Source organism: Triticum aestivum, chromosome 2D (genome assembly GCF_018294505.1).
Source record: "Triticum aestivum cultivar Chinese Spring chromosome 2D, IWGSC CS RefSeq v2.1, whole genome shotgun sequence".
NCBI lineage: Eukaryota > Viridiplantae > Streptophyta > Magnoliopsida > Poales > Poaceae > Triticum > Triticum aestivum.
In genome coordinates, this window is record NC_057799.1 from 433272331 (window position 1) to 433293870 (window position 21540).

The window sequence follows — 21540 nt, forward strand, 5'->3', positions numbered from 1 at the left end:
ATAATGACTGTTAATAACCCGGAAATTTATGCAGGCTGTTGGCAAGAAGCTAGAGGCGGACTTTGCGGATCTCAAGGGCCGGCTGAAGACGCAGGAGATGGAGACCCGGAAGGCAAACGCCAAGTTTGTATCCAGCATCGCCGCTCAAGAGAGGCTGAAGACAGAATTTGATGCTGAGCGGAAAGCCTGGGCCGAAGAGAAGGCCGCACTGGTGACCCGGGCGGAACAGGCGGAGAAGGCTCTCTCTGAGAAGACCGCCGAGCTCTCCGGCCTAAAGCGCCAGGTTTCCCAAATGGTGGCCGCCATCTTCGGTAAGTCGCCTCACCGGCTTTCATCAAGTTTAGAATGTTTATATCTCAAGATTCATCCTTCTCGCCGGCTTATCTGATTCTGTTAAACAGGTCCCAGAAGTGCCAACCTCAACCAAAGCGTGGTCACCAAGCTAAAGGCCGTGTATACCTTGGTGGAACAGCTCTACACCGGGTCACAGCATGCCTTAGCTGTGGTGGCCCTATCCAACGAGGTGCCGACTCACCTGGCAGAAGTCCTGCGCCGGCTCGCCGTTCTGCCTCAGCGGATCCAAGAGCTGCGACGGGCCTCTGCGAGAGCCGGAGCGATCGCCGCGCTGAGCCGGGCCAAGGCATTCCTGCCGGAGTTAGACCCGGCGGACATCGCCCTTGGCTATCCAAGCCTGAAGGAAGACGGCTCAGCTTTTGATCAGAAGGACTTCGCAGCTCGCGTGAAGGCCGTACGCCCGGTGGCCACCCTTATCGGGAACGACACAGATCTGACCAAGTACCAGCTGGGCTACGATGCGGAGAATCAGAGGATTCCAACCCGTCACTATGAAGCCCTCAACTTGATCCCGCGGGCTCATCAGCACACTTCCGCCCCGGAGATTGACCCGGCCGGGTTAATTGACGAGGAAGCCCAATTCGAAGCTCTCAGCGGCATCGACTGGAAGTCATCAACTTTCCAGGTTTTGGGATCAGCCGGAGGAGAAGATAGGAACGAGCCGGAGACTTCAACTCAGCAAGCGTCGTAACTCGGCTAGCGGGTTACCAAACAATGCTCCACCCTTTGAGATTTTGACGAGTTTGGTAATAGAGTAGGTGCAACAGTTTATCTCTGCCGTGCCATCGTGCACGTATTGAATGCTAAAGTGTTTTGAAGTTGTCTCTTTGATGTTTCTCCGGGTCATAATCAATCCTTTGTTTTTCTTAACCTCAAAGAGGTGCCTTTAATTATCTTGCATAGAAAGGCAAATCACAAGTCTCGGGGCGTCTTACCGTCCTGAGAATCATAAATTTTAGATAACCCGGAATATGAATCAAAAAGGACTTGTCTTCAATAGTATCCTGAATACAGCCGTAATAACACACTTAGCAGCCTGTAAACATACTTCCGGTTTAGATAACCCGGGTAACAAGGTTGGTACCTTAACTCCGATTTACTTGTCTTAATGACACCCATGGTGTTCAACTAACACTGTAAACCAAAGTTAAGCCGGCAAAGTGAGACCCGGCCGTACACACCTTGACATAATCAGAGTAAACTTGTGATAAAGCAGAAGAACTTAGGGGCTTCCGGTTTGAATACGACCAGAGACCCGGCCCAAAGGGGTTAAGCTAAGATTCGGATACGATCATATAGCCCCTAGTGGGTGTGGCGATGCCAATCAAGAGGGTACCGACAGCTATGTTCTCTTTGGTTCGAATACGACCCATGTTTGAACAGGAAGCCCCCAAGTGATTTTTAGAATTGTTTAACGACGCTGATTCGAATACGATCCACGTCGGTTCTCAGAGGGGTTAAACTATGATTCAAATATCACCAAAGGTAACCTCCCAATGAGCTCGGCACTTTGCCAATCAAATGGGTATCGACAGCTATGTTCTCTTTGGTTCGAATACGACCCATGTTTGAACAGGAAGCCCCCAAGTGACTTTACTGCTTACGGCTAGATTCGAATACGATCATAAACCGGATCCTCCTTTAAGTCACCATGTAATCTTGCAATAAGAACAACACGTGCATATTTGGAGGAGAAAAAAGGACAGAGGTCCTGCTTTATTGCTTATCATAATATATACATGGCTGAGAGAAATATGTACACCACGAGAGCCGGTGGCTCAAGTGTAGTAAGGCCAAAGCTGAGCTATGTTCCACGGCCGACGGGTCTCCTCCTCTGACTTACGTGAATCTTTGTGCTCCCGAATGTCAATGAGGTAATATGACCCGTTGTGCAAGTTCTTGCTGACCACAAAGGGCCCTTCCCAAGGCGGGGATAACTTGTGTGCATCTGTTTGATCCTGGATGAGCCGGAGCACGAGATCGCCTTCCTGGAAGACCCGGGATTTAACCCGGCGGCTATGGTAACGGCGCAGGTCTTGGTGGTAAATCGATGAACGAGCTGCTGCCACATCACGCTGTTCGTCCAATAGGTCAAGAGCATCTTGTCGCGCCAGTTCATTATCCGCCTCAACATAAGCCGCCACTCGAGGTGAGTCATGACGGATGTCACTGGGGAGGACTGCTTCTGCTCCATAAACCATGAAGAAAGGCGTGAAGCCTGTAGACCTGTTAGGAGTAGTGTTGATGCTCCATAACACGGAGGGCAACTCCTCCACGCAACAACCCAGCGTCCATTGCAAAGGGACCAAAAGCCGGTGATTGATACCTTTCAGAATCTCCTGATTAGCTCTCTCAGCTTGACCGTTGGATTGAGGATGAGCCACTGAGGAAACATCAAGTCGGATATGCTCGCGTTGACAAAACTCTTCCATGGCGCCTTTGGAGAGATTGGTGCCATTGTCAGTTATAATGCTGTGCGGAAAGCCAAAGCGGAAAATCACCTTTTTCATAAATTGAAGCGCCGTGGCTGCATCGCACTTGCTAACTGGCTCAGCTTCCACCCACTTTGTGAATTTATCAACTGCCACCAAGAGGTGGGTCTTCTTATCCTTGGACCTTTTAAAAGGCCCAACCATATCAAGCCCCCAGACCGCAAAGGGCCAAGTAATTGGGATCATCCTCAGCTCCTGAGCCGGCACATGAGCCCGTCGCAAGAACCTTTGGCAACCATCACATTTACTGACCAAGTCCTCTGCATCAGCATGAGCCGTCAACCAATAAAAACCATGACGAAAAGCCTTGGCCACAAGGGACTTTGAGCCGGCATGATGGCCACAATCCCTTTCATGGATCTTACGCAAGATCTCTTGACCTTCCTCAGGGGAGACACACCGCTGAAATGTTCCTGTAACACTGCGATGATGCAACTCGCCATCGATAACAATCATTGACTTAGCCCGCCGGGTTATTTGCCTGGCCAAAGTTTCATCCTCAGGCAACTCGCCCCGGGTCATATAAGCCAGATATGGCATTGTCCAGTCTGGTATGACATGGAGAGCCGCCACCAGTCGTGTCTCTGGGTCAGGGACAGCCAAGTCTTCCTCTGTAGGCAACTTAACCGAAGGGTTATACAGGACGTCCAGGAAAGTGTTAGGCGGCACCGGCTTTCGCTGAGAGCCTAGCCGGCTTAGAGCATCAGCCGCCTCGTTCTTCCTACGATCAATGTGCTCTACTTGGTAGCCCTGAAAGTGCCCAGCAATGGCATCAACTTCGTGGCGATAAGCCGCCATTAGAGGGTCCTTAGAGTCCCACTTGCCTGATACTTGTTGAGCCACCAAGTCTGAGTCACCGAAGCACCTTACCCGGCTCAAGCTCATCTCCTTAGCCATCCGAAGACCGTGGAGCAAGGCCTCGTACTCAGCCGCATTGTTAGTGCAAGGAAACATCAACTGTAGCACATAATGGAACTTGTCACCTTTAGGGGAAGCCAATACAACGCCAGCCCCCAAGCCCTCCAACTGCCTGGACCCATCGAAGTGAATAGTCCAATATGTGTTATCCGGCTTTTGCTCGGGCACTTGTGACTCTGTCCAATCATTGATGAAATCCACCAAGGCCTGAGACTTAACAGCAGTGCGTAGCCCATATTTGAGACCATGAGGTCCAAGTTCTATAGCCCACTTAGCAATTCTCCCTGTGGCCTCTCTGTTTTGAATGATATCACCAAGGGGGCAGAACTGACCACAGTGATGGGATGACCCTGAAAATAATGCTTAAGTTTCTGGCTCGCCATGAACACACCATACACAATCTTCTGCCAATGCGGGTACCGCTGCTTGGACTCAATGAGCACTTCGCTGACATAATAAACCGGCCGCTGAACCGGATGCTCCTTACCCTCCTCCTTGCGCTCCACCACAATAGCCACACTGACGGCTCGTGCGTTTGCCGCCACATACAGTAATAAGGGCTCCTTATCAACCGGAGCAGCAAGGACTGGGGGCTCTGCCAGCTGCTTCTTCAAATCCTCAAAAGCGGTATTAGCTGCATCATTCCAGACAAAGTTATCAGTTTTCTTCATCAACTGATATAATGGCATGGCCTTCTCACCCAAACGGCTTATAAACCGGCTTAAAGCAGCGATGCGACCCGCTAGACGCTGAACGTCATTTATACACGCCGGCTTAGCCAGGGAGGTGATGGTCTTGATCTTCTCCGGGTTAGCCTCAATGCCTCTATCAGAAACCAAAAACCCCAAGAGCTTGCCTGCAGGGACACCAAATACACACTTGGCCGGGTTAAGCATCATCTTATAGACCCGGAGATTATGAAAGGTTTCCCTTAAATCATCTATCAGGGTTTCCTCTTTTATGGATTTAACCACAATATCGTCCACATAAGCGTGAACATTGCGCCCAATCTGATTATGAAGACAGTTCTGTACACAACGCTGGTAAGTCGCCTGTGCACACTTGAGTCCAAAGGGCATAGACACATAGCAGAAGGCTCCAAAGGGAGTGATGAACGCCGTCTTCTCCTGGTCCTTAACTGCCATCTTAATCTGATGATAACCGAAATAAGCATCCAAGAAACTTAAACGTGCACAACCTGCCGTAGCATCAATGATTTGATCAATACGGGGGAGGGCAAAAGGATCAGCTGGACACGCCTTGTTTAAGTCCGTGTAGTCCACACACATTCGCCAAGTGCCGTTCTTCTTGAGTACGAGCACCGGGTTAGCTAACCACTCTGGGTGAAAGACTTCAACGATAAACCCGGCCGCCAAGAGCCGGGCCACCTCTTCACCAATAGCTTTCCGCCTCTCTTCATTAAACCGTCGAAGGAACTGCCTGACCGGCTTAAATTTCGGATCAACATTGAGAGTATGCTCAGCGAGTTCTCTAGGTACACCTGGCATGTCAGAAGGTTTCCATGCGAAGATGTCCCTATTCTCACGGATGAACTCGATGAGCGCGCTTTCCTATTTTGGATCCAGATTTGCACTGATGCTAAACTGCCGAGATGAGTCACCTGGAACAAAATCAACAAGTTTAGTTTCATCAGCCGATTTAAATTTCATTGCCGGCTCTTATTCTGTAGTTGGCTTTTTCAGAGAGGTCATATCTGTTGGTTCAACATTGTCCTTGTAAAACTTCAACTCCTCTGTAGCACAAACAGATTCTGCATAAGCCGCATCGCCTTCCTCACACTCCAGAGCCACTTTCCGGCTGCCGTGAACCGTAATGGTCCCATTGTGATCCGGCATCTTGAGCTGTAAGTACACATAACACGGCCGTGCCATGAACTTGGCGTAAGCCGGCCGCCCAAATATAGCATGGTATGGACTTCTTATCTTGACCACCTCAAAGGTCAATTTCTCCACCCTGTAGTTGTTCTCATCACCAAAGGCCACTTCCAATTCGATCTTGCTGACTGGATAAGCCGATTTACCAGGTACCACACCATGGAAGATAGTGTTTGACTGGCTAAGATTCTTATCAACCAACCCCATACGGCGAAAAGTCTCATAATAGAGGATGTTGATGCTGCTGCCTCCATCCATGAGCACCTTTGTGAACTTATATCCTCCCACTCGAGGAGCCACCACTAAGGCCAAGTGGCCCGGGTTATCCACCCGGGGAGGGTGATCCTCCCTACTCCACACTATAGGTTGCTCAGACCACCGCAAGTAGCGTGGGATCGCCGGCTCAACAGCATTCACTGCCCTCTTATGAAGCTTCTGATCTCGCTTACACAGACTGGTGGTAAACACATGATACTGTCCACTGCTGAGCTGCTTTGGATTGGTCTGATAACCCCCCTGCTGCTGCTGATGACCCTGGCTAGACTGCTGATTAAAGCACCCTTGACCGTTCTGAGGACCGGAATTTGAGCCGCCGCCTGAGCCGCCGCCCGGGCCATTGTAATTCTGAAAGGCCTTCATGATCGCACAATCCTTCCACAGGTGAGTCGCTGGCTTCTCTCTAGAGCCATGCCTTGGACAAGGTTCATTCAACAGCTGCTCCAGCGTCGGACCTGACCCGCCGCCTCGGGGAGGGGGCCTCCCCTTGCGTCGCTGGTTATTACCTTGTGAGCTGGCGTTGGCTACAAACTCTAGGCTGCCATCGGCCTTGCGCTTGCCTCCTCCTTGGTTCCCCGGGTTAAACTGAGGACCCTTGCCATTGCCGTTCTTCTTTCCCTTCCCTGTCCTTTCATCATCTGAAGGGGGATCCTTGGTACCATTAGAATCGGTGTACTTGACAAGAGCTGCCATTAGTGTACCCATAGCACTGCAGTCGCGTTTAAGCCGCCCGAGTTTCATCTTCAGGGGCACAAAACGACAATTCTGCTCCAGCAATAAAACCGCTGAGCCGGCATCCATCTTGTCTGACGAGTGTATGATCTCCTTAACCCGGCGAACCCAATGTGTCGTAGACTCACCCTCCTGCTGCTTACAGTTAGTCAAATCCACGATTGACATAGACTGCCTACAGGTATCTTTGAAGTTTTGGATGAACCGGGCTTTCAGCTCAGCCCAAGACCCAATGGAATTCGGTGGTAGCCCTTTCAACCAAGTGCGAGCAGTCCCATCCAACATCATGGTGAAATACTTGGCCACGGCCGCCTCACTGACCTCCAGCAGTTCCGTAGCCATCTCATAACTCTCGATCCAGGCTGCGGGTTGTAAGTCAGCTGTGTAATTAGGCACCTTCCTAGGGCCCTTGAAGTCCTTAGGTAGACGTTCATTACGGATAGCTGGCACTAAACAAGGGACACCCCCGGTCCTGGTAGGGACACCCACGTCGACGGAAGTCGTCGGATAAGCCGGGGGGGGGGGTCTGGTAAGCCGTCAATTGAGGCACTTGCTCCGCCTCTTGCCGCGCTTTGTCCTGGTCTGCTGCGTAAAAGGCTCCATTATGAGCCGGGCCATGGCCAGGGGGCGGGTCATGGCGTCGGACGTTACTTGAGCCGGTTGCTGAGACCATGTGCCGGCTGTAACTCGGGCTCTGGCCTGGACGAGGGGTCGAGTGGATCCTGTCCCGGCTGTAGGAGTACGCCTCTTGCTGCACCAGTGCTGTCTGAAGGAGTTCCCTGACCCGGTGGGTTTCAATAGCCGTCGGAGAGTCGCCGTCAACTGGGAGAGCCGCCAGCCATGCTGCCGCAGCGACCATGTTCTCCAACGGGTTATTATAATGACCCGAGGGTATTGGCACGTACTGAGGCGGGGCAGGGGGCACCTGGGGAGGCCCCATCACTCGTGGCTGAATAAGAGGTCCAGACCCGGGCGCTATGACCCCTGGCGGGTTACTAGACCCTGCACCTGGCGTGTTGAAGAGGTTGCGTGGATCGTAAACCGGAGGGAGTCGAGATTGGGTCTTTTGATGCCTCCTTCTCATGACCTCATTGGCCGCGTTCTGATCCATCATGAGTTGGAAGGACTGCGCCTGGATCAGCTGAGTTTGGGCATCGAGAGCCGCCCTCTCCGCAGCCAGCCTGATCCCTTCCGCTGCAAGATCATCTTTAGCTTTCATTAGATCCAATTTTAACTGTGCCACCTCTGCATCGTGCTGAGCTTGATCTGCCGGGTCAACCGTGGCGGTTAGCAGGGCCGTCATCTTGTCTGTGAGATCCATCAGCACCTGAGCCGGAGAAGGCACCGGGTTTCCCGCTCCAGCAGCGGGGTTCTGAACAGGCTGCGCACCAGCCATAAAAACTCCAACCTGACTTGGCGGCTCAAATAGGTCCGGAATACTGTCACCCTTGGAACAACCCATGAGCCTGCCATCTTCAAATTGGTATAACGAGTTTGACTCATCGGTGGCCGACTCGCCGTCAGAGCCGGCGGCCGTCTCATTACCAGATCCAAATCGATCAGAGAGTCCTCCATGGATACACCCCACAAAAGCATGCCTTAAGGCAGGCCGGGCCCGGGCGGGTCGCGCGCGCTGAGCCGTCTCGATGAGATCAGCGCAGAGACCCGGCTCAGGGCCCGACTCACCAATCTTGCCAATGAAAACATGAATTCCGCTGAAGGGGACCCGGTACCCGTACTCAATTGAGCCAGCGTCGGGGCCCCAGTTTGCATCGTCGATGTAGAGCTTGCCGCGACGACTCTTGGTCATCCGGCCCACAGCGTATCCCTTGAGCCCTTCGAAGCTGCCCTTCAAGAACTCAAATCCACCGTGCGCTGGCCCCACGGTGGGCGCCAACTGTCGTGGAATTGTCACGGCAGATGTCCTCGAGCTAGGACTTAGTCGTGGAGCCATCGCAACTAGGAAGCTTGAAGGGGTTAATATGGGACAAGGAACACGGGGGTTTATACTGGTTCGGCCCCTTACCGTGAAGGTAAAAGCCTACGTCCAGTTTGAGGTGGTATTGATTAGGGTTACGATCACCAGGGAGCTAAACCGCTGCGCCTGGCTCTCGATCAGATTGTCCTTCTCCCTAAACCGCTGCCGAGTCGTCCCTTTATATAGGGAGGCTGACGCCCAGCAGCTCTCAGAGTCCCGGCCGGCTCATAAGAGTGTCCGGCTCGGACTCTCAACTATACTTGCCTTAAACTACAAGTTCTACCATAATAATGATTGTAACTCCGGGCCTTAAGTCATATCCGGGTCTTAAGCCCATCTCTGGCCCATCATCTTCAAGCTTGGCCCCGGGCTTCTGGTAATGACCATTAGAGTAACCCGGCCCCTCCTGGCGGGTGACTCTAAGGTCTATATCCTCAACACATCCCATGGCATGTAAGCACTCATAGGACTCGCACGATCCGTGTATTTGCTGCGCAGTGCTCCGGCGAAGTCTGAAGTGTTCCCGCCTAGCTGCGTTCTCCTCACTACACTTTCCCACTCGCTTGCAGCCCGCATGCCACAGCCACCATGGTCGCACGGCATGTTCGTGTACTGCCTTTGCCTGCTCTCGTCCACGCACACACGCAGCTTGCGTTCCACGGGCTCCTGCTCGAGCGTTTGCAAGCGCGCCACTACACCCGCACTCTCTTGCACTTCCCGCAGGCCCGATGCTGCTCTGCATCGCAAGTCGTCGCCTTCTAGCTCGTCACCGCCGGCGCCGGTGATTTCTGTGTTGTCACGGCCAAAGGCTCGGCCTTCTGGCCCTGGTTCAAAAGGAGCCAGGCGCCTCTCTCAGTACACGCACTCCCCTCTAGCGCACTGGTTAGCACGCCTCTTTCCTACCTAGGAGACCTGGGTTCGAGTCCCAGGTTCCACGTTTTTAGTGGTGGCCTTTTATTTTCACTGTGACTATGACGCCTTGGTCCCATTGTCATCCACACACACTCACAGGCCCACATGTCATGCTCTCACATCCCTCGTATCTATTTCTTTTCCTTTATTAATCTTTTATTCCAGCGATTTCCATTTCTGGAATATGCTAGCTTTCCTTTTCAGGCAAGTCCAGATCTGGACATTCCAAATATGGAAATTGCCAATTCTGTCATATTCCCTTTTAGGGCAGTTTCTCACTTATAGCATTTGTGATGATTTTTCTACAGCAACCTAGACATATTATATATGTTTTTGGGGTAGAAAAATCCCACCAATCCAGTGGTGGCATTATTTTCTGCATTTAAGCAAGTTTGCATACATGTCATTTTACATCATGATGCTGTCTTGTCATTTTTGTGCGGTTTATTTCAAGCATGCTATGAGGTAGTTTTGCACATGGATAGTTTCATTTTCATGCCTAATCTATGCTAGATTTATTTCAGGCCATGATATGCTATGTAGTGAGTTAATCAAGCTTGTTAACATGCCTACATGAATCTGTTTTTGCCATGTCCTGAAATTTCATCAAGTCTGAATCTGTTTATAAAACTTGCTATGTTTACATGGTTGCCATCATATCTTCTGGTCCTTTTTGGCTTATGGTCAGTAAGGTATTTTTATCATATGCATTTAGTAGAATACTGCCATGCCTTGTTTTGCCATGTTAAGTTCCTGTAGCATGTTGTTTTCGTGCTCTGAACATTGCTACCTGATGCTGTTTTCTGCCATGTCCAGTAATTTCACCAAGTCTGTGAACCTGTTAGCTTTTGCACTTTTGCCATGCTTGTTTGAGCTTGTTATGTTGTGATCTAGCCGTAGCTCAGTGTTCATCTTTTGTCAAGCATCTCCTGTAGATTACTACCATATGCTTTGTTGCTACGTTGGAGTGCTGTAGCATTGTTGCTTGTTGCATTCTAAGTGCTATCATGCTGTTAATCACAGATTCGTGTCATTCTTGTTTTGCTTGCCATTTGCAAACCGTGCATCCGTTTCCGGTGATCTTTATATCGATTTCGACCGAAATCATCTCATCTTTCCAGTGGCATGCTTGGTTTGCGAAGTTACTGCCTTGTTCATCATTTTCCTTCCGGAGCACGCATATGCATCGCATATCATATCTTGCATATCATACATGTTTTGCATCATGTTGCTTGCGCATTTCTCGTTGTTGATTGTGGTTCCGTTTGTTTGTGTTCTTGTCTTGGGTAGAGCCGGGAGACGAGTTCGTGAACGAGCAACCTGTCGAGTACGCTTACGAGGATCAAGCTTTCGACAACTCTGAGAACCTTGCAGGCAAGATGACCACCCCTCGAAATCACTTCTATCTTTGCTTTGCTAGTTGTTCGCTCTATTGCCATGCTCCGCTACCTATCACTTGCTATATCATGTCTCCCATTTTAGCCATGTCAGCCCCTAACCATCCTCTCCTAGCAAACCGTTGTTTGGCTAAGTTACCGCTTTTGCTCAGCCCTTCTTATAGCGTTGCTAGTTGCAGGTGAAGTTGAAGTTTGTTCCATGTCGGAACATGGATATGTTGGGATATCACAATATCTCTTATTTAATTAATGCATCTATATATATTTGGTAAAGGGTGGAAGGCTCGGCCTTATGCCTGGTGTTTTGTTCCACTCTTGCCGCCCTAGTTACTGATATAAATGTTTCCCTACCAAGTTCCACTCACCAAAGGCGCTTCCCTCCCCGGCAACGGCGCCAGAAAAGAGTCTTGATGACCCACAAGTATAGGGGATCTATCATAGTCCTTTCGATAAGTAAGAGTGTCGAACCCAACGAGGAGCAGTAGGAAATGACAAGCGGTTTCAGTAAGGTATTCTCTGCAAGCACTGAAATTGTAGGTGATAGATAGTTTTGTGATAAGATAATTTGTAATGAGTAACAAGCAATGAAAGTAAATCAAGTGCAGCAAGGTCGCCCAATCCTTTTTGTAGCAAAGGAAAAGCCTAGACAATTTCTTATAATGAGAAAAGCGCTCTCGAGGACACATGGGAATTATCGTCAAGCTAGTTTCATCACGCTGATATGATTCGCGTTCGGTACTTCGATAATTTGATATGTGGGTGGACCGGTGCTTGGGGTACTGCCCTTACTTGGACAAGCATCCCACTTATGATTAACCCCTATTGCAAGCATCCGCAACTACAAAATAAGTATTAAGGTAAACCTAACCATAGCATGAAACTAGTGGATCCAAATCAGCCCCTTACGAAGCAACGCATAAACTAGGGTTTAAGCTTCTGTCACTCTAGCAACCCATCATCTGCTTATTACTTCCCAGTGCCTTCCTTTAGGCCCAAATAATGGTGAAGTGTCATGTTGTCGGTGTACAAAAGTAGGGGTTCTCCTTTTGACCCCTTTACTTGTGCACGGGCAGTCAGAGCCACGCGCCACGGCCGCACTTGGCAAGGCAGGGGAGGTGAACCGAGGTGGAACCAAGGCACAAGACAAGCGAGACAAACGCCAAGGCCAAGACCACAGAGAGCGGAGGGATGAAGCAGGTTCCCCCGGCAAGACCCTTCCCGGGGCGGCTCATCCAAACACCAACAGAGCGAGCCACCCTTGAGCCCACAGTTTCCAACACCGTCAACGACGTTGGGCCAGGACTCGGGAGGCACCTCCACGGTGACATACAGATCTTTGTGAAGACAAGAACAACACTCTTAATCAGAAGAGTGGAAGACGACGAACCTCGGCGAGATCCTTGCCGAGGAAGCCTACAAGACCCCCGCCGAGATCCTTGCCGGGGACGACCGCAACGCCATGGCAAGACCCTTGCCAGGGTCCCGGCAAGGCCCTTACCGAGGGCGTGCGCGAGGCCGCAACCAGGCCCACACCCGCCAAGCTTTCCGCCACACATCCCATGTAGCTGCTAGCCCACCAGCCGGGCAGGCACCTGCGTGTCGACGCAAGGCTCCTCTGACAACTCAGCACATGCCTACGTGGTGGCATGCAGATCTTCGTGAATGCTCCACCACAGCGCCACCTTAGCTGTTTGCCTGCCTACATGGCACTACCGCCTCGCTGGCCCAGGCGCGTGTCAAGGCAGGGCGAAGCGGCGGTAAAGTGGAGGGGACACGTCAAGGGCGCATTAACTGCGTCTTGTCCCATAATAGCCAGTGATAAGCTTAACCACAGTACCCCGATGCCACCTCCTGGTGCCACTGTGGTGATCCCTTTGCCTATAAAAGGAGACCCAGGGCATCCAGGAGAAGGATTCGGACTCTTGGACAAGTTACGCTCCTTGTAGCTAGTTCGAGAACCTCAAGAACACAGATATACACATCCAAGCAGGACTAGGGTATTACGCATCTCTGCGGCCCAAACCTGGGTAAATGATCCGTGTGCTTGTACTGACCGCTGATCCTGCTCTCCTCACCACCCAGCACCCCGCAACCGCAGAAGGGATCCTCGTGGTCCCATAGGTGTCGTTTCCCACCGACATCTTTGGCGCGCCAGGTAGGGGGCGCGCAGTAGTGAGCATCTGGTTTTGCAGCCAGTGGCACAGTTCTTCGTTGCCATGGCTCCCAAGAAGAAGGCGGCCACGGCGGTCGGCTCGTCAGGAGCCAAGCGGCCCGATCCAGTGCGGGCGAGCAGCGGACCGGTCGCGGACAGAACTCGAGCCGCAGTCCGTGACCATTAGCATCGCTCTGGCAGTCAGAGCCTGGCGAGTGGCGTCGTTCGTACGCCAAACGATGAGCCGCACACCGCTAGATCCAAAGGCGGGGCTGGGCCCCACGTAGGCGGCGCGGGGCCCTCCAAGAGTGTTGCTGTGCCACCCGCAGGTGGCGCAGCGACCTCCAAGACGCCCATCCCGGCGCCCACAACATGCTCTTCCCATGGTGCGCGCGACGAGCAGCGTCACCACATTGGTGACCCTGGACGCCGTCGTGGGAAGAGCCCTGTGCTTCATCTGCGGGACGAAGGGGGCCTACGTGCCCGCCGAAGCGCTGGCGGGAGTGGCACGCAGCCGCTCGGCCGCGACGGAGCTCCTTCTAACGTGGTTAGAAGTCGAAGCGCGCCACGGTCCACACAGTTTTCGCCACCACCCACGCCAGCAGAAGCTTTGGCACGCGCGCAGCTACTCCTCGACTTCCCTCCTGCTACGGAGAAGCTTGATGAGTGGAGAGCCACCATCCGGAGCCTCATTGCCATCGCCAACAAAGACGATTTGCGACCAACGGGGCCCTCGGGTTGGCGCTCCGTCGAGCCACCACATGCCAGTGGAGGAAGGACCGGAGGTGCTGCGGCCATGATGCACCCTCCTCCTCCACGCCAACCACCGTGGGCGTCAGCCCGTCGTGACGACGCTTGTGATAATATCTCCATAGCATCGTCCGACCCGCGGACCCACCGCGACCAGCGCCAAGTTCTTCTGGAGCAAGCTCATGAAGACGCTCGAACCACCATCGAGCGCCGGCGTGATACACGCCACCAGTCGGACAAGCGGGCAGGGCCCGCTGCGAACCCCCCCGCTCCGGGAGGCCTCGGCGGCCTACCTTACGAGGTGGGTTGTCCGGCCTTTACCCGTGAGCTGCGGTAGTTCTAGTGGCCATCCCACCGCATGTTCAAGCCAGACGTCGGCGAGAAGTACAACGGCAAGACCCACCCGTCGGAGTTCCTCAGCATCTACACCATCGCGATGCAGGCTGCTGGGGCCCGCGACGATAAGGTGCTCGCCAATTACTTCCCGTTGGCGCTGAAGCCTAACGTCATGTCTTGGTTGATTCCATTTCTTCTTGGTCGGACCTGTGTCATGAGTTCGTTGGTGCCTTCACTGGAGGCCACCAAGCTCACGGCCAGGCGAGTGTGCCGGTGGGAAACGACACCTATGGGATCACAAGAATCCCTACTACGGTTGCGGGGCGCTGGAAGTGGTGAGGAGAGCAGGATCAACAGTCAATACAAGCACACGGATCATTTACCGAGGTTCGGGCCGCAGAGATGCGTAATACCCTAGTCCTGCTTGGATGTGTATATCTGTGTTCTTGAGGAGCTCGAACTAGCTACAAGGGGCGTAACTTGTCCGAGAGTCCGAATCCTTCTCCTGGATGCCCTGGGTCTCCTTTTATAGGCGAAGGGATCGCCATAGTGGCACCAGGAGGTGGCATTGGGGGTACTGTGGCTAAGCTTATCGCTAGCTATTACAGGACAAGACGCATTAAATGCGCCTCTGACGTGTCCCCTCCACTTTACTCCCGCTTCGCCTCGTCTTGACACGCGCCTGGGCCAGCGAGGCGGTGGCGCCATGTAGGCAGGAAAGCAGCTGAGGTGGCGCGGTGGCGGAGCCTTCAAGAAAATCTGCATGCCACCACGTAGGCACATGCTGAGTTGGCGGAGGAGCCCTGCGTTGACACGCAGGTGCCTGCCCGGCTAGTGGGCTGGCAGCTGCATGGGATTGGTAGCAAAAAGCTTGGCGGGTGCGGGCCTAGCTGCGGGGCCCCGGCAAGGATCTTGCCGGGGCCCCGGCAAGGGTCTTGCCGTGCTGTTGCGATCGTCCCCGGCAAGGATCTTGCCGGGGGTCTTATGGGCTTCCTCGGCAAGGATCTCGCTGAGGCTTCGCCGTCTTCCACTCTTCTGATTTAGAGTGTTGTTCTTGTCTTCACAAAGATCTGCATTCCATCATGGAGGTGCCTCCCGAGCCTTGGCCCAACGTGGTTGATGGTGTTGGAAACCCTGGGCTCAAGGCTGGCTCGCTCTGTTGGTGTTGGGGCGAGCTGCCCCGGCAAGGGCCTTGCCGGGGCCGCTGAGGCTGCCCCGGCAAGGGTCTTGCCGGGGGAGCCCGCTTCATCCCTCTGCTCTTTGTGGTTTCGATCTTGGTGTTGCCTTGCTTGTCTTGTGCCTTGGATTTCACCTCGGTTCACCTCCCCTGCCTTGCCAAGTGCGGCCGTGGCGCGTGGTTCGACTGCCCGTGCACAAGTAAAGGGGTCAAAAGGAGAGTCCCTACTTTTGTACACCGACAGGAGCCCCCGGGCCTGGGCCACACATAAGTGCAACACGTTGTTGGGCCAGGCCCAAAATGGTGCGCGGGCAGGCAGGGCGGTTTTTACCGCGGTAACTTTCCGTCCGCTGCGCTTCCCCATGACCCGCGTTGAACGTGCGTCATGGAGGAGCGCGCATGACGTGGGGGGCATGCGTGGGATGGTTCCTGCACGCATGCATCACGTCGCAGTTAGTGGGAAAGGAGGCGGCCCGCGCCTTCCCCGTAAAAAGGAATAACCGCGGGCGCGTTGCTCACTTTACCCCTTCTGCGTTCTCTTCCGATCTCAGAGCCGCTGCCCCCTTCTCCTTCCTCTCTAAGCTTCGTCCACCACCGCTGCGCTTCCGCCATCTTCTGCCCTCTTGCTTCTCGCAGCCGCCATGGCGCCCAAATCCACCAGAGGCAAGGGAGTGGCCAAAGACGCCGGGGCGGCGGAGTAGCCGGAGAGCGAGCTGGTGGCGTGACAGGCGTAGTTCGCCTACTTTAATTTGACGATCGGCGTGCCCGAGCTCCGGGAGTTCTTCAAACCCTATGGGGGGTGAATACGGGGGAGAGACGACGGGGCATCCAGCCACGCGCGTCATCCCTGCCAGCGCCGGAGCCGCCCCAAATCGGTACCCCTTCTTTGTCGACTACTTCTCTTGCAGTCTTTGTCCCCCCTTCTCTGATTTCTTCAAGGATATCATGCACACCTACGGCTTTCGCCTTCTGGATTTTACTCCAAATGCCGTGGCGTGCATGGCTCTCTTCGCACACCTCTGCGAGGGCTTCGCCGGGGTGCACCCCATCACGGCGTTCTTTCGCCATTACTTCTCCCCTAGGATCCAAAAGGGTGGCGCCATCTCTGGTTGCGTCACCTGGATCCTGAGGTCCAAGGGGGCGTACCCGGATGGCACCACGAAGGAGAGGTGGGAAAAATGGCGGGGCCGGTGGTGCTTTATTGAGGAGGAGGAGCCGCCGACCTTTTGCCGGGTCCGCGACGTGCCGCCGGTTCGCGGGGGCGACTGGAGCGACCTTGACGCCGACGACGCGAAGCTCACGGTCGCCATCACCAGGATCCTTCGGCTTACCCAGTCCGGGCTCACCCTCGAAATGATCGGGGCAGACTTCATCCGCCGCCGAATCGCTCCTCTGCACAACAAGGGGAGGCCGACCTGGCTTTTCACTAATGCTGCTGACATCATGAGGCTTCGCCCCGGCCTCGACCACAACCTGATGGTGCTGAGGCATGCCCATCTCTACCAACGGATCTTCCAGCTCAAGGTCAATGATGACGGCGAGGTCGAGCGGTCCAGCAAGGTCGCGAGGGCCGATGCGAAGCCTGGCAAGGTTGCCAAAGAGCCCGTTTTCAAGTTGCTGGTGGGGGTGGTCCCGCTGTGCAACAATTCTCGCCAGTCCGAGATCATCGCCATGATGCCGGCCTTCAACGCGCACGGCCTTGACCCGAACTGGATCGAGCCGGACGAGCTCCAAGTGCAGAAATTCTTCGACACCTTGCACGAGAGGTGCGCCACCGATGAGCCGCGGCTCATCCAGGACACCTCCCAGGCGGAGCTGGACTACATCGCCGCCAGGGTGGCGGAGGCAAAACTTGCCGTGGAGGAGGCGAAGCTTGCCGAGGAGGCCGGCAGCGCCGGCGGCATGGAAGACAAGGACGCGACGGTCGTGGAGGAGGAGGAGCTCGCCAGGTGGGCGGAGGCCGCCGGGGAGGTCAGCAGCGCCGGCACCGGGGCTCCTCTTGTTGAGGATGCAGACGACGAGTCGTCGTCGTCGGAGGAGGCCGGGGCTGTCAACCCTCCGGCCTTAGGGAGGAGGCGAGTCCTGCGCCGGGCCACTTCCGGTGATCCGGTCCGCCCTGGCGAGGCCGCACGGCGGCCCAAATCTCCGGTGGAGTCCGCGCATTAGGTGAGAGCCGCGGCGACGAAGAAGGTGGTGAAGTCCGCGGTGGCGAAGAAGAAGGCATCTGCTTCCTCTTTGTCCAAGCGCGCGCAGACCCCGCCTTCCTCCCCTCCCCCGGTAAACGCCCGCGCGGGGCCCAACTTCGACTTCGGATCCCTCAGCCCGAAGAGGAAGAGGGAGGCAACATAGGTGGAGGCGGACGACGAGTAAGCATCCCGCTCTCTCCGTCATCCCCGTCCCCTCAATCTGTACTGCTTGTCTTGACTTGTCTTCGTGTTTGTAGGGATATGGAGACGCTGGCCCAGAGAGTGAAAAGGGCCAAGGCCTCGGCGGGCGGCCAGCCCCCGGCTGGTACTTCAAAGGCGCCACTTGTGGTGTTAAGCAGCCCGGACAGCAGCCCCCAGCACAGCCCCCAGTGTAAGTTCATTACTCTCCCCTCGTCGATGTGTGTTAGGGGTACGACACTCCGGTGCTGATCTTGCCGGGTGCGCAGGAGGAGAGCAGCAGCTGGAGGAGCCACAAAGGGCTACTCCCAACATGCCGCCCCCGTCGACCACGCCGCCCTGAGGGGCGTCTCCGGTAAGGGCGCCAAGCACCGAGCCTACGCACATGGAGGAGGAGGTGGAGAACTTGGGTGCTGGTGGCTCCGCCTCGACACCAAATGTTGGCGGGGAGGGGACTTCTGCTTCCCAGCCTGGCACTGGTAAGTTGCTCGCCCTTCGTCCCTGCTTTTTCTCTTCTTTTGGAATCTTTGAACTCGGCTTTACCCCCACCCTCTTCGTGATATCCAGATCCTCTCTCGACGGACCGGGAGGACCTGGACACCGTCATCGAGGACGTGGCCAAGGACGCCGCAGTGGAGGCCGAGAAGATCGCCGCCGAGGAGGCCGCCAGGGCCGCTGCCAAGGACTCCGCAGAGGGTCCTGCCAGGGAGGCCGGCAAGGCCCCCGCTGAGGAGACCGGCAAGGGGCCCGCCGGGGAGGCCGGCGCGGCCATTGCCGAGGAGGAGGAGGAGGTGGCTGATGACCAGCCTTCTTCCTCTGCTGCTCCCGGCTCTGGCAAGTACCTGAGGGTGAGTGACGACTTGTTCGTCCACCTCCCAGGCGCGTCGAGCACCAAGGCACCCGTCGAGGGAGAGGTGTTCAACGATGAAGTGCTTGCTGCCGCCGGGCTTGAGGTCGTTGACGAGCCAACCGTTGGCGGCAACGGCTCCCAGGAGGAGCGGCTGCTCCAGGCCATGGGTGCCAGCTTCCGGAAGCTCCAGGCGCTCTAGCGCGCCCGCCTGGACAAAGCTAGGTCCAGGATGGCAGTGGTGGAGAAGGTGGAGGCAGACCTCCAGGGGAGCGTCGCTGAGATGCAGGACTAGTTTCACCAGGCTCGTGACGAGCTGAAGGCCGCCCAGGGCGAGCTGGCCGAGCGTGAGGTGGAGCTCACCATGAAGCTGGCCGATGTCGAGAAGGCCCAAGAGGCGGTGAAGAACTTGGCCGCCGCCACTGAAGCCACCCGGATTCAGCACGAGGCCGCACTGAACTCCTAGGAGGAGGACCTTGTCGCGTGTGAGGAGAAGCTTGCCGCCATGCTCTGCGGCAAGGATGAAGAGGTGGAGAAGCTTGTCGCACAGCGGACCCAAGAGCTGGAGCAGAGGCATAGAGAGGCGCTCGATGCTCAGGCTCTGGTTTACACCGGCAAGGTGAAGGAGCTGGAGACGGAGCGGGACGGGCTAAAGGACCAGACCCTGAAGTTGGCCGAGGAGAAGGACATGCTCAACGGCGCCCTAACGGAGGCGCAAGGCGCCATCCTTGGCAAGGCTGAGCAGCTCTCCAAGGGCAACGACTCCATCAGGGACCTAAAGCTGAAGCTGGAGGCCCTTGAGGGGATGCTCTCGGAGGCCAAGGCCCAGGAAGGGACCCTGGCCAAGGAGCTGGAGACCGAGAAGCAGCTGCGGAAGGACGAGGCCGCCACCCACAAGGATTTCATGGATGGTCAGAACCGCTAGATCGGCCGCCTCAAGGACGTCGCCGGCAGGATCACCGCACAGCTGGCTACCATGGGGATGACAAACGCGAGGTACGCCCCAGAGCGCAGCGGGACCACCAACGCCAAGCTGGCCCTGTTCTTCGAAGTTGTTCTTGGGGCCTTGGAGCATCTCAAGTCCAACTAGGAAAGCTCCTTGGCCGACGAGTCCCGGCTAATTTGCCAGGGCGCCATGACCAAGGTCCTCACCAAGCTGGCCTTCTGGAACCCCGACCTCGATTTCTATGCCGGGCTGGACAGCTTGTCGGGCGATGCAGACCTCTCAGGGATCAAGGAGCGCATCGAGCCCGGCATCAGCTGCATCGGCGGAATCCGGAGGGTGGAGGGCCATCGCCGGGACTAGATGCTCCGTTCCTCATTGCCGCTGTGGGTTCATGACCAAGACAATTCATATCTTTAGTTAGAACCGCAGCAACAATTGGTGTAATATAACTCTGCAGTACTTTTGATATCATGCATGTTATTTTCCTGTTTGATCTTCCCTTTGTATGTTCACCCTACGCCAATTGGGTAGGCTTGCCGGCGCGTAAACCCAGGGCGGCGCCTTGGGGATGGATCCCCATTGGCCTGCCGGGTGCGCTTGCTGCCGGGCGAACCACCTTGCTGCTCTCAACGCAGCCACTCGAACTGTCAAGCTTGACTCGAGTCAGAATCGAGAGCGTTGCCGATTACGGAAGGCTACCCCGCCACTCTCGACGCGGCCGCGTGAGCTGTTGAGCGGACTCGAAATAGAACAAGGGCATTGCCAATCACGGAAGGGCCCCTTTGCGTGCAGGCTATCATACATAGGGCAGGATCTCCGAGGACGATAACCTTATATTAAGAAGAAAATCTCAAAGTTTGGCATGACTTAGCTCTTTTGTTGCCGCACTGGCGTCCTACGCGTTCGCAGGCGGCGTCTTTTTCTTCTGGCCATCTCCTTCTTGGGAGCCAGGGTGATGAGGGACTATGCCGCTGGCTGCAAAGCTAGATGCTCACTACTGCGCCCCCTACCTGGCGCGCCAAAGATGTCGGTGGGAAACGACACCTATGGGATCACAAGAATCCCTACTACGGTTGCGGGGCGCTGGAAGTGGTGAGGAGAGCAGGATCAGCAGTCAGTACAAGCACACGGATCGTTTACCCAGGTTCGGGCCGCAGAGATGCTAATACCCTAGTCCTGCTTGGATGTCTATATCTGTGTTCTTGAGGAGCTCGAACTAGCTACAAGGGGCGTAACTTGTCCGAGAGTCCAAATCCTTCTCCTGGATGCACCGGGTCTCCTTTTATAGGCAAAGGGATCGCCATAGTGGCACCAGGAGGTGGCATTGGGGTACTGTGGCTAAGCTTATCGCTAGCTATTACAGGACAAGACGCATTAAATGCGCCTCTGACGTGTCCCCTCCACTTTACTGCCGCTTCGCCTCGTCTTGACATGCGCCTGGGGCAGCAAGGCGGTGGCGCCATGTAGGCAGGCAAGCAGCTGAGGTGGCGCGGTGGCGGAGCCTTCAGGAAGATCTGCATGCCACCACGTAGGCATGTGCTGAGTTGGCGGAGGAGCCCTGCATCGACACGCAGGTGCCTGCCCGGCTGGTGGGCTGGGAGCTGCATGGGATTGGTGGAAAAAAGCTTGGCAGGTGCGGGCCTAGCTGCGGCCTCGCGGATGCCCTCGGCAAGGGCCTTGCCGGGGCCCCGACAAGGGTCTTGCCGTGGTGTTGCGATCGTCCCCGACAAGGATCTTGCCGGGGGTCTTGGGGGCTTCCTCGGCAAGGATCTCGCCGAGGCTTTGTCACGACCGGTTTTTCAATAAAATAATTATTGAGAGACCAATCCCTTTTACGGACCAGCGAGGAAGAATTCCTTCTCACTGGTAGACAATATCTTGGTCACAGAAGAAAAATACCAGGAGTACTAAATATAATAGAAGGTTGAGCAGAGAATGCCCAACAATTTATTACATGCACGCCGCTAAAACTAACGGCGGATAGGGTGGCAACT